The sequence below is a fragment of the Oncorhynchus mykiss genome, chromosome 25 (genome assembly GCF_057628025.1).
Source record: "Oncorhynchus mykiss isolate SJ-2025 chromosome 25, ASM5762802v1, whole genome shotgun sequence".
NCBI classification, from domain to species: Eukaryota; Metazoa; Chordata; class Actinopteri; order Salmoniformes; family Salmonidae; genus Oncorhynchus; species Oncorhynchus mykiss.
In genome coordinates this window covers 68,755,586-68,774,756 of record NC_143046.1, presented here as the reverse complement: position 1 = coordinate 68,774,756, position 19,171 = coordinate 68,755,586, and the positions used below count along the sequence as shown (strand labels likewise).

Below are 19,171 nucleotides of genomic sequence, written 5' to 3'. Positions count from 1 at the left end.
CAGAGAGTACATGAGGGAACACAAGTGTGTATATATAGATGATATACAATGGACAATTGAGCTAGGGGGTACAATATCACATTACACAAAGACCTTAAGGAACATACATACACAATTCTAACAGCTTTTTTGTTAGTAGAGTATTTAATAGTCTTAAAATACAGTTCAATTTCTTTTTGTAGGGTAAGACAATTTGTTTTTTTGTTTGTAAATTTACATTTGTGAATATGAAATTTGGAGAAAAGAATAATGAAATTAATTACATAAAAATGTTTCAGCTTATTCCTATCCTAGGTAAAGAATCCAAGCAGTACATCTCTCCACAATAGTGTAAGATCTTCATAAAAGTGTTCAATTATAAATCTACTGATGTCTTGCCACAGTTGTCTTAGATTAATACAATGCCAAAAAAGATGCAACACTGTTTCTGGGTGGTCATTACAAAAGGAGCAATTTGAGTTGATGTTTTCCTTAAACTTCTTCATATAGTGGTTGGCAGGATAATATTTATGAATAATTTTAAAGGAAACTTCCTTAATTTTGTTAACAAGTAGGTATGTGTGGCAACATCCAAACTTGTTTCCAACATATATTATCAATAAATCCATTCCAATAAGGCATAACATCCTGCTGAAACAAGGTTCGTATCGCTCTGTTGTTAAATGGACCAAAAGAGAAACAAATCTTTCCTACTGATGAGTCAACAGGGTCAACAGAAGGTAGCCTCTGAGGGTCAGGTCTTGACACGTTCCTGAATAATAGAGCAACACCTGAGGGAATGACATCTAAAACAATTGCAAAATCTTTAGGTGTTACAGTGACCTTGTAAAGTGATAAGAATTCCTTATAACTGAGTAAAATACCCTCTGCATTTACCAGTTGGCTCACCAATAGGATATTATTTCGGAACCAATATTCTAAAAACAAAGACGTAGTTTTATACAATATATCCCGATTATTCCATATATCATATCTGTGTGGTGAAAAATTGTGTTTAAAAATGAAGGACCATGACAAGAAAACCTGCCGATGAAAAGCAGAAAGTTTCACTGCAGAACAGTATGAAGTTAAGGCCACCAAAAGTAGAGAAGACATGATGAGGAATACAATTCCAGATAGAAGTGGGTCTTCTTAGGAATTGTTTTATCCAATTGATCTTAAAAGTTTTATTTAAGGTAGTAAAGTCCAGAAAATTCAGCCCACCATTCTCACAGTTTTCCTAATGTAATGGATACGGTTTCTCCACAGAAAGTTGAAAAGCATCTGGTCTATGTCCTTGCTTATTTTACTGTCAAGATATAAAGATAGAGCGCCATATGTTAGTCTAGAGATACCTTCAGCCTTGGTTATTAGGACTCTACCTTTTAAAGATAAGTCCCTCTGTAGCCATTGATTTGGCTTCTTCTGGGGTTTTTTAATAAGTGGGTTAAAATTTAGTAAGCCTCTAGACTTCTGATCCTTTGTAATGGTTATGCCTAAATATGTAAGTTATTTTACTGGAATACCATAATATGAAGGTGTCACACAGTCTTTGAGAGCCATGAGTTCACATTTATTAATGTTAAGATATAGACCAGACGCTTTAGAAAAGGATTGTAATCACATTGATCGATATGGGAATTTGGTTAGCGTCTTTCAGAAAAAGTGTAGTATCATCAGCCAGCTGGCTTATATTAATTTCTTTAACAGCTATGGAAATACCTTGTACAGGAATATTATTTAAAGAATTTGCAAGAAGTTGGGTGATTAATAAAAAGAGGTGCGGAGAGATAGGACAACCTTGCCTAATTCCTCTCTTTAACTCAAATCTAGGTGAGGTGCCATATTTCAATTTGATAGAGCTGTTACCATTTGCATAGAGTCTTAATAGCCTTACAGAAAAAATCCCCAAAGCCAAGTCTCTCAAGGGAGTGGAAGAGGAACTGATGCTCTACTGTGTCAAATGCTTTATAAAAATCTAAAAAATAAGATGACGCTATCCTCAGTTATTAGGTCTAATACTAGTCTGACATTGTTAGAAGTATGTCTGTTCCTCATGAAGCCAGACTGTGTTTCATCAATGATTGCATCCAGGACTTCTTTAATTATTTTTGCAAGTAGTAAGTAATCTTGTCATTATTAAGAAGACAAATTGGACGCCAATTATCGATGACCAGCACTTATTTTTTAGGCTTAGCTATCAGTGTTATTAACCCCTGACTCATTGTAGGAGGGAGAACATTGTTTTTAATACTCTCTAAAAAAAGACTTCAAATAGGAAGGGAGCTACTTCAGAAAATAATTTGTAAAATTCTGATGTAATTCCATCAACACCTGGTGATTTATTGTTCTTTAGATATTTGATAGACTCTATAATCTCTTTGATGAGTTCATCACACTGTTTAGATTCTATTTCACAAATAGAGTGAACATTATTCAGTGAGTTAAAAAACATATCTCTAGATTCCTGACTGTCACGCCCTGACCTGAGATATCTCAGTTTTCTTTATATTTTGGTTAGGTCAGGGTGTGACTAGGGTGGGTACGCTAGTTTTGTATTGTCTAGGGTTTTTGTAATGTCTAGGGTTTTTGTATGTCTAGGGTTTTTGTATGTCTAGGGTTTTTGTATGTCTAGGGTTTTGTATGTCTAGGTTTTTGTAGGTCTGGGTTTTTTTGTAATTCTATGTTGGCCTGATATGGTTCCCAATCAGAGACAGCTGTTTATCGTTGTCTCTGATTGGGGATCATATTTCGGTAGCCATTTCCCTTTGGTGTTTGTGGGTTCTTGTCTCTGTGTAGTTGCCTGTCAGCACTCGTTTGTATAGCTTCACGTTTCGTTTTGTTATTTTGTTAGTTTGTTCAGTGTTTCATTCTTTTAAGAAATAATATACCACGCTGCGCCTTGGTCCAATCCTTATAATGAACGTGACACTGACAGTACGTAGAGCTATACAATTCTCTGTAAAAATTGCTACAGTATTTAGCAAATAATTTTTGGTCATCTGTAATAACACCATCAATGTTTAACTTATGGATAGTGTTATTTTTAGAGTGAAATTTCTCAATTCTAAAGAAATAGGAGGAATTCTGTTCTCCCTCCTCAATCCATTTTTCCCTAGATCTAATAAAGGCTCCTTCTGCTTTTAATCTATATATATATATATATATATATATATATATATATATATATATACACTGCTCAAAAAAATAAAGAGAACACTTAAACAACACAATGTAACTCCAAGTCAATCACACTTCTGTGAAATCAAACTGTCCACTTAGGGAGCAACACTGATTGACAATAAATATAACATGCTGTTGTGCAAATGGAATAGACAACAGGTGGAAATTATAGGCAATTAGCAAGACACCCCCAATAAAGGAGTGGTTCTGCAGGTCGCAACCACAGACCACTTCTCAGTTCCTATGCTTCCTGGCTGATGTTTTGGTCACTTTTGAATGCTGGCGGTGCTTTCACTCTAGTGGTAGCATGAGACGGAGTCTACAACCCACACAAGTGGCTCAGGTAGTGCAGCTTATCCAGGATGGCACATCAATGCGAGCTGTGGCAAGAAGGTTTGCTGTGTCTGTCAGCGTAGTGTCCAGAGCATGGAGGCACTACCAGGAGATACATCAGGAGACGTGGAGGAGGCCATAGGAGGGCAACAACCTAGCAGCAGGACCGCTACCTCCGCCTTTGTGCAAGGAGGAGCACTGCCAGAGCCCTGCAAAATGACCTCCAGCAGGACACAAATGTGCATGTATCTGCTCAACCGGTCAGAAACAGACTCCATGAGGGTGGTATGAGGGCCCGACGTCCACAGGTGGGGGTTGTGCTTACAGCCCAACGCCGTGCAGGACGTTTGGCATTTGCCAGAGAACACCAAGATTGGCAAATTCGCCACTGGCGCCCTGTGCTCTTCACAGATGAAAGCAGGTTCACACTGAGCACGTGACAGACATGAGTCTGGAGACGCCGTGGAGAACGTTCTGCTGCCTGCAACATCCTCCAGCATGACCGGTTTGGCGGTGGGTCAGTCATGGAGTGGCATTTCTTTGGGGGGCCGCACAGCCCTCCATGTGCTCGCCAGAGGTAGCCTTACTGCCATTAGGTACAGAGATGAGATCCTCAGACCCCTTGTGAGACCATATGCTGGTGCGGTTGGCCCTGGGTTCCTCCTAATGCAAGACAATGCTAGACCTCATGTGGCTGGAGTGTGTCAGCAGTTCCTGCAAGAGGAAGGCATTGATGCTATCGACTGGCCCGCCCGTTCCCCAGACCTGAATCCAATTGAGCACATCTGGAACTTCATGTCTCGCTCCATCCACCAACGCCACATTGCACCACAGACTGTCCAGGAGTTGGCGGATGCTTTAGTCCAGGTCTGGGAGGAGATCCCTCAGGAGACCATCCGCCACCTCATCAGGAGCATGCCCAGGCGTTGTAGGGAGGTCGTACAGGCACTTGGAGGCCACACACACTACTGAGCCTCATTTTGACTTGTTTTAAGGACATTACATCGAAGTTGGATCAGCCTGTAGTGTGGTTTTCCACTTTAATTTTGAGTGTCACTCCAAATCCAGACCTCCATGGGTTGATAAATTTGATTTCCATTGATAATTGTTGTGTGATTTTGTTGTCAGCACATTCAACTATGTAAATAAAAAAGTATTTAATAAGAATATTTAATTCATTCAGATCTAGGATGTGTTATTTTAGTGTTCCCTTTACTTTTTGAGCAGTGTATATATATATATATATATATATATATATATCATCCAGTTTATTTTGTAACTCAATTAGTTCCATCTTCTCCTCCCCCGAGATGCCGGCTGGGGACCTCTGAGAAAGGGAAGTCATCTTAATGATCACCTTTCCTCCTCAGCTCTTCTGTCTTAGCAAGATTACTTCCATATTTTCTAAGGTATTTGGACACCTCAAATTTAAAGAGCTCCCAGTTCTTGCAATAAGATTTTTCTTCACAAGCCCTTTCCCAAAAGTGTGAGAGCAGATCTTTAACCTCAAATTTAACTATATCGTGATTTAATAATGAGCTATTTAGCTTCCAGTAGGATGCTCTACCAAGGTTAGTATCAGGGGTAAATATTTTGATATCAATGTAAATGGCCTTATGGTCCGTGAGGGGAGTAGTACAAATATTTGTAGTAACACACTCACTATCAATACATTTGGATATAAGCCAAAAACCTATTCTGGATTGTCTGGAACCTGTTTTGTTACTCCAAGTGAATGATCTTTCGGCCGGAAACCTCTCTCTCCATATATCAGTAAGATCAAACTTTTCCATAAAAGGTATTCAACCCAAATTCTGATTGGTTGGCCTACCTGGGGGCCATCTATCAGTTGAATTATCTATAGTAATGCTAAAGTCCCCTTCTATCAATAATAACGAATTGGGAAATTTAGATAACCAATGAAGTATATGTTGCTCTATAGATTCAAGCAACTCATCATTCACATGTTTAGTGTTGTACCCATAGAAGTTTACAGTAATGAGCATAATGTCATTGTAACTGATCACAAGACAAATAATGTGACCAAAGGGGTCACATTCCGAGTGTAAAATATTACCACCAAAGGTATTTTTCATTGTAGTGACACCGGCGGAGCGTTCAGATTCATGAGAGAGCCAAATATCGTTGTCCCACTACAACCTCCAGAAGTTGGCATCAGCTGAAATTGGGTGAGACTCTTGAAAAAAAGCAAAAATCTGTTCGAAATTGTTTAGCAAATAAAAATAAGGCCTTGCGTTTCATATTGTTTCGTAACCCCGTAGCATTAAGAGAAACTATAGACAAAGACAAAACAACAAAGATTATATAAAAGTATAAACTGTAGTAGGATGAGTCAAAGACGTAGGAGCAGTGAACGTAAACGATAAGGAACCGAGATCTGCACCATTTAAGTCAATTTAAAGTGAAAATAGCTTATTCCATAAACTTTGAGCTAGACGTTATCCGGCTTTGAAATTCAACTCAACTGAAAATTATGTTCAAGACCAAACCAAGGGTTATTGTAGTAAGAGAGACTAAAAACCCTCTTTAGTGTAATCAGGAACTATTCTGAAAAATAAAATACAAAATAATAATTTAAATAAAAGGGTACCTACTATTTTAAGTGCATATGAAAACTGATCATAAAAAAATTGAATAAAAAATACCTTTTTCACTTGGAAATAAGTATTAATAACTAAATAGAACAATAACCGTGTAAAGTCAGAGCAGACCTGTATGCCCTTTAAAACCGTATCTTAGTTACTGCATACATAATAAATAAATACAGCTTTCAATCTTCTTCGTAAGTTTGTAAACAAAATAGGTCTTCTGGTCATAGAAGAACAAACAAATAAATTGAGTTACCTGAGCATTCCTGAAAAATAGTCACCTGATGCTTGTTAGGTAAACCACATAAGGAAAATGAGAATACCATGGCTGAAACCATCAGTCTGTTCCTTCTGGTGAGATTTTAGGGAGGAATATGGATTTCTGAACCGTTGATAAAACCTCGTCCTCCGACGAAGTAAGCAGCCTTCCCCTCACTTTGTGCTATCTTGATCGTTGGCCACAACTTGTTCCTTCTTTCCATGTCCTCCGGGCTGAGATGCTCGGCGAAACGCAGACCATGGCTCTGAAGGAAGGCGTTCTTCCTAGCAGCTTTCCAGACAGCATCCCTGTAGAATCTGGCAGTGAAGAGGATGATGATACCCCTAGGTATTGAATCGTTTTGCTGTTGCTTCTTGCCAAGGCAATGCACAACGTTGATTGTATCACCAACTTTGTTCTTCTCTGCAGCCATAACTTCTTGGCAGATGCGGATAGCCTCTCCTCGTACATCTTCATTCTCCACCTCTGGCAAGCCATAGAGTCTCAGGTTCCATCTTCTTGTGCATTGTTCCAGATCAGTGAGACGTCTATGGTAGACATTGTTATTCTTTTCCACACTTTTTTCAACATTTGCAACTCATTTTCATATCCTTGATTTCACCGCATGCAAACTTCACAGTCTTTTTCAAGCCTTCGATAACCATGGTGTTCGCGCCTACCATTTTATCAATGGTGTCAGACCTGGAGTTGATGAGTAAGGAGAGGGTAGCCACGATGTCAGAGTTCATGTTGGGTTTTTTGGAGGGTGGAGGTTTGCACAGAGTAACCGGTAAAGAGGGTGAATTCGTCATCTTCAACAGCATTCGAAAGCATTTTATTATCCATAGGCCAAGAGTAGTTACGGCAGGTATCTAAAGCACGTTTCTCTCTTGTTGATTAGCAATAGAACGGCTAACTTCTTCCTTTCTTTTGATGTCACGACTTTGCATGGACATGCCAAAATAAATTATCCAATTATTATTCCAGTCACAGGAAAGGTCTTATATCTTGAACAAATAAAAACAGTAATAGTAATGACTGTAAACTTGTTTTTTTTCTCACAATCTTTCTTAAATTTGGTACGGAGCTCGGTAAAAAAGCGTCTGTTCAAGCCGCCATCTTGGCACCTCACTTCCCCCACGATGGAGGTGTCATGATAGAGTACCACAGTATGAGTCATAATACCCATAAAACCCAGCGGTCAAACCGGGAAATGGTTCCAATCGTTTTCCACCATTTACTTTTCCCATAGGAGATTTTAGAAACACTTCAAATAAGGGCTGTGTTTAGTGTAGGCTGACCCTTGCGTGATGTTTTGATAAATGTGTAAATCTCTCTAGGACAAGGTGACTTTTACCAATATATTAAGCTCCATTTACCCCCCAAAAAGGAAACGCTAATTATCTGCTAATGTTGTTATATTAACCATTGTGTGGTGTTCATGTTTTTGTTATTCACGCATCTAGGGTGTGAATTTCCCATGTTCCTATGGCCTGGTTTTGGGCAGGGCGAGGGCAGGGGACTGGAAGATCCACAGGGCTCCCCCATCAGGACAGCTGCCGGAAGGTTAATAAAAGCTGTGGCACCAGAAAGAGGGTGTTGAAGCCCACCATGTCGTACACAATGTACCTGTAGGACAGCTCCACCTCCATGTGCTGTCAGGCCTTCCTCATGCCTCTACTTGGGATGCCTTAGATACTGCAGGCCAGAGTAATGGTGATGGCCTTCATGAGGGCCCTGGTGGCCAGCAACACCAGCATGCATAGGCAGAACCTCGGCATTGCCACAGGCAGCAGGCAGGTCCTGAGGGCCGATGGGGACAGGGGCAGCAGGTCCAGCGGGGGGTCAGACATCAGGCCCAGTTGGTGGTTGAGGTGGGAGGCCAGGGCCACGCCAGCGCCGGTGCCCAGGATCTGAGCGGTGTCTCCCTGTGAAGTGCCAGAGGTGTCCAGAGTGAAGGAGAAGGGTGCAGGGAGATGATGATGAGGGGGGCGTAGTGATACATCAGCTTGAAGTTGTCGATCAGGTCCAATTCCCGGCTGGAACACCACCAGGATCAGGTGGCTGTACAGGAAGCCAGCAATGATGTCCTAGGAACAACAACAACAATAGCTTAGAAACATATGAGTTATACAGACAGCACTCCCACATACATGATCTTAACAATGCTTTAATCATTTGAGTAATGTAAGACAGACTTTTATCCCGTTGACAGATTTTCATTTCATAATAGAGGAACAAGTTTGTTGACAGAAAGTGGTGGGGTGACGTGCAGAAACAGAATTGGCTAAGGAGAACAACCCATCAGGACAGTGAGCTCTTGCCTCTGAGCAGAATCAGGCCAAGGGTCATGAAGCAAGCTATAGTATTTAGCAAGTAGAAAAATGACACAAATACTGTCCTGCGCATGTATATTTGGGTGACGTTCCAGATCACTTCACCATTTGGTGTGAAATTCCTTGGAGGCCACAGAACAAGGACTATGCACACCAACAGCCTTGTGTGACTCATGTCCAATAAAACCCCAGGTCATTCTCTACAGTGATTATTTTCTTGTGAAAGAATGAGAACGGTATGAACAGGATCCAACTACATGTTGGTTTTTTATCAGCAATCTAGACACAATACCCCATAATGACAGAGCTAAAACAGGTTTTTAGACATTTTTGCAAATGTATTAAAAATAAAAAACAGATAACTTATTTACATAAGTAATCAGACCCTTTGCTTTGAGACTCTAAATTGAGCTCAAGTGCATCCTGTTTCCATTGATCATCCTTGAGATGTTTCTACAACTTGATTGAACATGATTTGGAAAGGCACACACCTGTCTATATAAGGTCCAACAGTTGACAGTGTATGTCAGAGGTCAAAGGAATTATCCATAAAGCTCAGAGACATGATTGTGTCGAGGCACAGATCTGGGGAAGGGTACCAAAAAATGTCCCCAAGAACACAGTGGCCTCCATTCTTAAATGGAAGAAGTTTGGAACCACCAAGAGTCTTCCTAGAGCCGGCCGCCCGGCGAAACTGAACAGTCGGGGGAGAAGGGCCTTGATCAGGGAGGAGACCAAGAACCCGATGGTCATTCTGACAGAACTATAGAGTTCCTCTGTGGAGATGGGATAACCTTCTAGAAGGACAACCATCTCTGCAGCACTCCACCAATCAAGCCTTTATGGTAGAGTAGCCAGACGGAAGCCACTCCTCAGTAAAAGGCACATGACTGCACGCTTGGAATTTTCCAAAAGGCACCTAAAGACTCTCAGACCATGAGAAACAAGATTCTCTGGTCTAATGAAACCAAGATTGAACTCGTTGCCCTGAATGTCAAGCGTCACGTCTGGAGGAAAACTGGCACCATCCCTACGGTGAAGCATGGTGGTGGCAGCATCATGCTGTGGGGATGTATTTCAGCGGCAGGCACTGGGAGATTAGTCAGGATTGAGGCAAAGATGAATGGAGCAAAGTACAAAGAGATCTTTGATGAAAACCTTGTCATCACTGTCCTGTGAGGATCACAATGGGTCAGATCAGCTTGGCAATGACTGTCAATAACCAGACCCTCTCCCACCCACTAAGGGGGGAGGAGGGAACTGCCGGGTTGACAGCTCACACTTGGTTGTAAATTAAGCCGGCGATGGCACTCTCTTGCTCTTCAGTATCAACCAAAGGAATGTCTTTGTTCACAGACACTTTGCCTGCCCAAAATTCTAATGTCCAAAAAGTGAATAATGGAACAATATTTCTAACGTAACGATGTGAGTGGGGAACTATGGAAAATGTATGTAATATTGCTTTTCATTTTGTGATGTTATTAAAAGCTGTATGGACCAAATACTGTAACTTGGAAAGGATTTATCTGTCAAGTTTGCATCTAATTAGTCGTGCATAGGATATGATAAATGATGACCATACTTTTGTTAAGATATGGATGTGATTTTTAGAGTTACAACAACCTGCTCCAGAGCGCTCAGGACCTAAGACTGGTGTGAAGTTTCACCTTCCAAAGGGACAATGACCCTAAGGCCACAGCCAAAACAACGCAGGAGTGGTTTCAGGACAAGCACTGGTGTAAAGTACTTCGTTAAAAATAATTTAAAGTACTACTTAAGTCATTTATTTGGGTATCTGTACTTTACTATTTATATTTTTGACAACTTTTACTTTTACTTCACTACATTTTGTACTTTCTACTCCATACATTTTCCTTGACACTAAAAACTACCTGCCCTCCATGACACCTACACCACCTGATGTCACAGGAATGCCAAAAAGGACAATAACCACCTGAGCCACTGCCTTTTCACACTGCTGTCATCCAGAAGGCGAGGTCAGTACAGGTGCATCAAAGCTGGGACTGAGAGATTGAAAAACAGCTTCTATCTCAAGGCCATCAGACTGCTATACAGCAATCACCAACTCAGAGAGGCTGTTGCCTACATTGAGACCCAATCACTGGAAACTAATAAATGGATCACTAGTCACTTTAAACAACGGCACTTTAAAAATGTTTACATATCTTACATTACTCGTATCACATGTATATACTGTTCTATACCATCTACTGCACCTTGCCTACGCCGCTAGGCCATTGCTCATCCATATACTTATGTACATATTCTCATTCACCCCTTTAGATTTGTGTGTATTAGGTAGTTGTTGGGGAATTGTTAGATTACTTGTTAGATATTACTGGAATGTCGAAACTAGAAGCACAAGCATTTCGCTACACTCGCATTAACATCTGCTAACCATGTGTATGTGACCAATAACATTTGATTTGATTTATCTATGCATAGTCACTTTAATAACTCTACCTACATGTACATATTACCTCGACACCTGTGCCCCCGCATATTGACCCTGTACCGGTACCCCCTGTATATTGCCCCCGCTATTGTTATTTTACTGCTGCTCTTTAATTATTTGTTACATTTATCTCTTACTTTTTTTTAGGTATTTTCTTAAAACTTGTTGGTTAAGGGCTTGTAAGTAAGCATTTCACCTGTTGTATTCGGTGCATGTGACAAATACATTTTGATTTGAAGAACATAACTTATAAATGCCTCATGAGCTTAGTTCAACTGTTGTACCCCATCAGAACCCCAAAATGTAAGCTTGTTTAACTCACTCCAATGTTTTTAACATGGTTAACACTATACATTTAGTCAGTCCATGCATCAGTCCATGCATCCATAGCTCTCTCTATGAATTTGAGAGTGTTTACATTTCTCCAGCTCCATTCCTTAAGATTTTTAGTGAAACAGGGGCAGGTAGTAAGCGTTGTTACTGTTTCAATTAAGGATTCTAGCTTTAAGGGACATTTGAGTGAGCCAGTGTTATTATCGATGTTTGATCTTCACTTTCACCATGGTGAAACACCTCTCATCTATCTACGGCTCAGTAACCAGGACAGTTAACTATTTATACTCCAACACGCCAGAGATCACCCTACCTCTCCCCCTCTCTTCATGCTGTCAGTCATTAACCCACCCTGGCCTACATGTCTACCAAAGCCATGGACACGCCCTTCCATGGTCACAAGTGTGGCATCATGCAGTAGGATCACTGCAAGACCACATGTTACAATCAAAAGGATTTTCAGAGATCCAGAGGTGAGATAGTCCAAGAGCTAAATGCCCTTGTAATGTTTTATCACCTTTCTCTTAGTCATTAAGAGTCTCTCATTGTGATTGCTATCGCTAGTCTGTCCCAACTGTTGTCTCACTTGGTCCAACTAGGCTTAACCGAGAGAACCTGAAAATGTAGCTTGTACGTTGGCTACATTGGCATAATTTAGTGATAATCAGTACTCACTTTAACCCCTTACCACCAAACCAGGGCTCATAAAGCCATTAGAGAGAGACACTGAGAACTGTGGCATACAACCCACAGAATAAACTATGATATAGGCCCTATTAAATGGACTGCCATTACAGAAAGCATGGGAGGAGGATAGATTATAGACAACTTCATGTCCTCCTTAGGGCCTAACGTTCATTTCCTGGTCTCTTGTTTTGCCATTAATGATTTAACAGGATCAGCTATCAGGCCTCATTAGTTATGATGACTGTATATTCCCAGTTTAATGAGAGAGGCCTGAACTGGAGGATCAGCCTGTTAGCCTCTCAGATGGTAGAGAACATGAGGCTGGGCTATCTACGCAAACTATTTTAGATACAATTCAAAGCATTCCTGTGTAAAAAAAAAAGAGGGGGAAGCGTTTTCATTGAGCGTGATGAGATTTTAAGCTGATACAGAACACATTAAGCATTGAAGCCTGGCAGCGGTCTGAGACCACAAATGGATGTTCTACACTCCAGCAGCCCCCAGAAAACAGCAACTGATATAGTGTCTCCCAGACACAGCATTAAGCCCCTTCAGCATTAGCTCTGCTATTATATTGTTATATGAGCTGGAAACAAGCCTGGGAGCCCCACAGATCAATGGTGTACAGGAGGGGGTCAGTGAGCCTATGGAGGGGGAGCAGGAGGAAGAGAGAGGCTACACAGGATCACTGCCTGGGGCTGGGTATCTACTAACTCCCTTGCCTGTGTGTGGTTGACTGCTCTGTGTCACTCCATCAGTCAACTCCCTGAGACATGATACAGGCATCACCATAGCAGCAGTTGCCCGGGCGACCGACAGTCAAACCCAAGACTGTAGCCAACCAGGCCAATCACATCTTTCCAGTGAGAGACAACATAAATTACCACGTGGGACTTAATGGGAATTGTGGAAACAAGCGCACATGCTCTGAAAAACAGACACTCTGTCACTCACAAACAGGTGCAGAGTCAAACATGTACAGTTCTGTCTCTCTGGTGCACAGTTGTAGAAATGGAGGCCAAAAGGCAGGTCCATATTAGGACAGTCAGCATGCCTCATCGCTACTAGTCTCACTCTCCAGTTGGGCCTGCTGCCTGCCTGCCTGCCACAGCTGAGATGTGTGGTCTGTTACAAAACAGAGAAAATACTAGAAATGACCTTTACTTTCTTCTTCAAATAACGTTTCAGGCTTAAAGTCGCATTCTCTCTTCTCACACCATCTTTCACGGTGGTGGGGATGACAGCATTGCTGCTTATAGGACGGATGGGTCTGCACTGTATACCTCAAGGCACTTCACAGAGGCAAATATAATTATGTGATGTTCTCATTTCCCGCAAGGATTCCCATGGAGCTGAGGCAAGCAGGTTGTGTGGGAGATGACGCAAAATGGAGCAATGTTTATAAACTGTGCATGAATACAAATCCCAATGTGAGCCAGTGATTCAATTCCAATCCATTTATTTAAACACCATTTAACATTTATTTTTGCTTCTTGTTATGGGGGATTTGTGATAATGCCTATGATCATGGAGGAGTACGTTATTACCAACAACACCCTCTTTCAAAGCCCCGCCAAAGCCATTCGTCTCCTCCCTGACTAAGGCCCTTCTCCCCCGATTGCTCAGTTTGGCCAGGCGGCCAACTCTAGGATGAGTCTTGGTGGTTCGAAACCTTTTTCATTAAAGAATGATGGAGACCACTGTGTTCTTGGGGACCTTCAATGCTTCAGAAATGTTTTGGTACCCTTCCCCAGATCTGTGTCGCGACACAATCCTGTCTCGGTGCTCTACGGACAATTTCTTTGGCCTCATGGCTTGGTTTTTCCTCTGACATGCACTGTCAACTGTGGGACCTTATATAGTCAGGTGTGTGCCTTTCCAAATCACGTCCAATCAATTGAATTTACCACAGGTGGACTCCAATCAAGTTGTAGAAACATCTCAAGGATCATCAATGGAAACAGGGTGGACCTGAGATCAATTTTGAGTCTCGTATCAAAGGGTCTGAATACTTGTGTAAAATGTCTAAAAACCTGTTTTTACTTTGTCATTATGGGATATTATGTGTAGATTGATGAGGGAAAAATGAATTTAATACATTTTAGAATAAGGCTGTAAAGTACCAAAATGTGGAAAATCTCAAGGGTTCTGAATACTTTCCGAATGCACTGTATAACTAGGAATAAAGTGACAGATAGTAAACAGTAGCAGCAGCGTATATGATGAGTCAAAAAAAGTTAGTGCAAAAAGGGTCAATGCAGATAGTCGAGGTAGCTATTTGGTTAACTATTTAACTAACTATTTAGCATTATTATAGCTTCAGGGTAGGAACCGTTCAGGGTCCTGTTGGTTCCAGACTTGGTGCATTGGTACCGTATGCCATGCAGTAGCAGAGAGAACAGTCTATGACTTGGGTGGCTGGAATCTTTTGAAAATTTTTAGGGCCTTTCTCTGACACCGCCTCATATAGAGGTCCTGGACGGCAGGGAGCTCGGCCCCAGTGATGTACTGGGCCTTATGCACTACCCTCTCTAGTGCCTTGCGGTCGGATAGCAAGCAGTTGCCATACCAAGCGGTGATCCAGCCAGTCAAGATGCTCTCAATGGTGCAGCTGTAGAATTTGTTGACGATATGAGGGCCCATGCCAAATCTTTTCAGCCTCTTGAGGGTGAAGAGGTGTTGACGTGCCCTCTTCATGACTGTGTTGGTGTGTTTGGACTGTTCCGACCAACAAAATAAAGTTCTTAATCGTTTCGAACCAGAAAAAAATCATTCCTTTCTGTTCCTTTTTTAACCTGTGAAATCAACAGTTTTTTTTACATTTAGCCAATTAAATTACTTCACCAATCAGTGCAGATAGAGCAGTCAAGCTAGTTGTTTAGATGCATGATGGACAGACAAGTGTAGCCTATGGCGCAAGATGCAACGGAAATTTTGCGGGTGGGAAGAGAGCTAGAGAGGGTTCAGGAGGTGGCTTGAAGCGCTGGGCATCTTGTTATGACATGCATTATCTGAATTAGGTCCACAGAATTATACCTACGGAAGGAGGAGCGGCTGCTTTGAATGTCCTTTGAGCTAGCTAGCTAACAAGCTTTAGCTAACAAGCTTGTTTGTGCAGAGCAGCACCAGACTTAATAAATCCAGCGTGAAACAAGTTAAGCTACAACTCTACACAGGCGGGAGGCGGGGACGTTCCAGTACAGTAGTTGACAGTAATGTACCATAACGTTGGATGCCGCCGATAAACCGCCGATAAACCCCACAGAAGAAGAGGCGGGACGATAACAGTAGTTGGCTAGCTGCAGTTGCAAACTATTGAAAAAAAGAGCAGAATCTTATTTTCTCCACCTCAACTAAACAGCTTCCACGGGCATGAGCACTGCTGACCGCTCCGCCTGGTGTTCAACCTACCCAAATTCTCTGCAACCTCCACTGGCTTCCAGTCGAAGCTCACATCCAATACAAGACCATGTTACTTGCCTACAGAGCAACAACAGGATCTGGCCTTCCCTACCTTCAGGCTATGCTCAAACCCTACACCCCAACCCAAGCATTCTGTTCTGCCACCGCTGATCTCTTGGCCCTCATACCCCTATGGGAGGGCAGCTCCTACTCAGCTCAGTCCAAGCTTTTCTCTGTCCTAGCACCACAATGGTGGAACCAGCTTCCCCCTGAAGCTAGGACAGAAAAGTCCCTGCCCATCTTCTGAAAACATCTGAAACCCTAAAGTAATAGCTATTTATTGAGGGAAAATGTACTTACTATGACTGTGATATGTGGTTGACCCACATAGCTATCTTAAGATGAATGCACTAACTTTAAATCACTCTGGATGAGAGCCTGTGCTAAATGACTAAAATGTAAAAATGAAAATCTTGCCCCCCTGCCTAGGCTTCTTTGAAAATGAGTGGGCTACCTAGTCCGCCACTTGCTGTCTGAACAGCGCCTTTATACCGCATTATTGGCTGGCAGTAAATCACATGTTGCTGTTTGCTTTTTCAATTAGGATGAGGAAGTATCAAAGTGCTTCCCCACTTGGCAGTGTTTTTATGGAACTGGCAGCTGTTGAGGACAATGGCGTCAACATGAAGTTTCATAGTAAGTTCGTGGTAGTCACTAGGGGTGTGGCGGTCATTACATTTTGTCAGCCGGTGATTGTCAAGACAATAATTGCAGATCTAACGGTAATTGACCGTTAATTAACATGAACACATTTAGCATCTCCTGGCTTCCACACCTTCCACACAATTCTTTATACATTTTAAGGCAGAATGATGCGACTCAAAAAGTTGCATGAAAGGCATAAGCTCTGCTTTGTTTTTTTGCGCAGCCTGCACACACTTCATCAGTCTCTCATTCAGAATTTGAATTCAAATTTCCCTGAGGCATCCCCTTTGTGTGGCCATAATGCCCCTAAAAAATCCATGCCTTTTATAATGGCCAGTGGCAGTTGTGCCCTTGGGCTGAATATAATAATTATAAGTCCCTTCTCTTGGCTGCATGCCCAGGGAGCCATACAAGCTAGAACCGCCACTGCATAGAGGGCATAATGTACTTAAGCAATAAGGCCCGAGGGGTTGTAATACATGGCCACAAACCCTTGACGTGCCTTATTGCTATTATAAACTGGTTACCAACTTAATTAGAGCAGTAAAAATACATGTTTTGTCATACCCATGGTCTGATATACCACGGCTGTCAGCCAATCAACATTCACGGCTCGAATCACTCAGGTTATAATCAGAATTATAGAACATCTCCATCATGACCATGGGCGGTGAAAGTCTGAGACTGGCCTGGACCAGCCAATGATATCCTTGCTCTGGCCCAGGTCCATGACCCAAACCCAGACCACGATCAGTCACCGGCTGACGTAAAGGTCCATGTTCCAGATGAAGAACGGGAAAAAGGTGATGTAAAACAGCTCATTGCCCAGCTTGGTTCCGAAAGGTAGTACACAAACTTGTTCTCAATTAAAAACTCCTGCCCCTCATCGCCTGTCAGATAGTTTTTGTGCAAGGGCTTGACAGTGCTCCTAGAAGGACTGAGGTCCTCAGGGTTCTCGGAGGTGCATTCCACTCCGGACCTGTTGACGCCACTTGAGCCATTTTCTGTGAGGTGCTCCAGCGAGGTGGCCACCGTTGCAGCTGTGCCCGGCCATGGCCACCGCAGCAGGAATGACAATTGCCCCATTCTGAGAAGCATCTACACCTTCCTGTATCCAACTGTTCCCTGGGGAGGTGACTTTCCTCTGCCGAAGACTATCTGTTTTCTCCCCTTCTCCGCCTCCGTTGACAATACATTTCTCACTTTCACCCTGGAGATGGCTTATGCCATTGACGTTGTGCAAGTGACCTCGCTCCACTCCTCTAATCTCCACTGGGTTCCTAGAAAATGTCCCATGTACACCGCAGATCTGCTGAAACCGTGCTAGATGAATCGGGTCTTTGAGATTATTGCATAGTTGTACAAATTGCGTCATCATATATTTTGTTATGTTGATTCTGATGTAGAGCACTGTGTATTTACTATAAATTACCATTAACTAGCTAGTCAAGCAGCAGCTCATGCATCATGGCACCATTAACTAGTTAGTCAAGTAGTAGCTTGTGCATCATGGAAGTAACGTAACGTTAACTGCTCAGTTTAGCTGTATAGCCAGTTCCCAGAAAATAAACACTTTCAACAAGAGGAGCAAATAAATAAAAATAACAGGTTTTCCTGTCGAAGACAATAATAAGACCTGTTAAAACAATAGGCGATACGATACTGTACAAAACGCGGCAAATGCATTTTCCATGACAGAGGTTAGTTGTTGCTAGTTGTCCGTAGCTAGTTGTTTGAAACCAATGCAATCTGCTTCGCTATCTCAAGTAGCTAGCTATCTGGTTACTGACAGATCTATGAAGTGCTCGGGAACACGAAGGGATAGGTGACGCACTCAGAATTTAAACAGGACTGTGTTTCTATTCGTGGTGCTGTGGACGAGCTTCACAATGTCTGAGTAAACCATAGAGAATGATAGAGGCCTCTAGTTAAGCAAGGGTGTGATATATGGCCAATATACCACGGCTTCTTATATACAACGCAATGTGGAGTGCCTGGACACAGCCCTTATCTGTGGTAAATTGGTCATATATCACAAACCCCCGAGGTACGTTATTGCTATTATAAACTGGTTACCAATGTAATTTGAGCAGTAAAAATACATGTTTTGTTATACCTGTGGTATACTGATAGACCACTGCTGTCAGCCATTCAGCATTCAGGCTCGATCCACCCAGTTTATAATGGCCGTTTTGCATTGAACTGAGGACTTTGAGGGCTTCCAACATTTTAATGTAGTCAACAGGGTTGGGGAGTAACAGATTACATGTAAGGGATTACAAAACAATGGCAACTGCAATCCGTTATGTAACCAGCAAAAATGTTGTAATCAGATTACAGATACTTTTGAAAAAATAGATGATTACTTCGAGGATTACTTTTAAATTCAGAAAAGATGTTTGCGAAAAGAAATCTTTGACACTTCTATGTTTTCTCATTGATATTCAAATCAGCATTGAAAAAAGGCACAAGTTTAAGTTTGTTCCACTTGAGCGAGTCTGACCACAAGTCAGAGACCACTATGATGACACACCAAATGTGTTTGATCAATCAAGGCAAAAGAGCGACAATAGGCTTTTGTGGGCTACAGTCCAAGGTATGTCTTCCAATACTGCGACTGCTGTCAGCATCCAAAGACTATTCAACTTAAACGCTTGGAGGTGGATGACAGCAGTGGTGTAGTCTACGAAGATACCGATATCACTTATTATTTATTGATATCTACTGTACATAGCGCATTGATGTGAATCACACTGCTGCTCTCTCATTTAGCTATTTGCGCCTTACGGATTGTGGTTGTTGTGGATGGCTGTTCACAAATCTAAAAGTGTATTTGAACCCAATAATGGTTGAATTCAAGAAGTTTAAG

At 41.9% G+C, this 19,171-nt stretch overlaps 1 pseudogene; it reads right to left on the bottom strand.

Annotated features, from left to right (window-relative positions):
• Positions 1 to 7,910: 7,910 nt before the first annotated feature.
• LOC110504209 (sphingosine-1-phosphate phosphatase 1-like) lies at positions 7,911 to 17,686 on the bottom strand (annotated as a pseudogene).
• Positions 17,687 to 19,171: the final 1,485 nt, after the last annotated feature.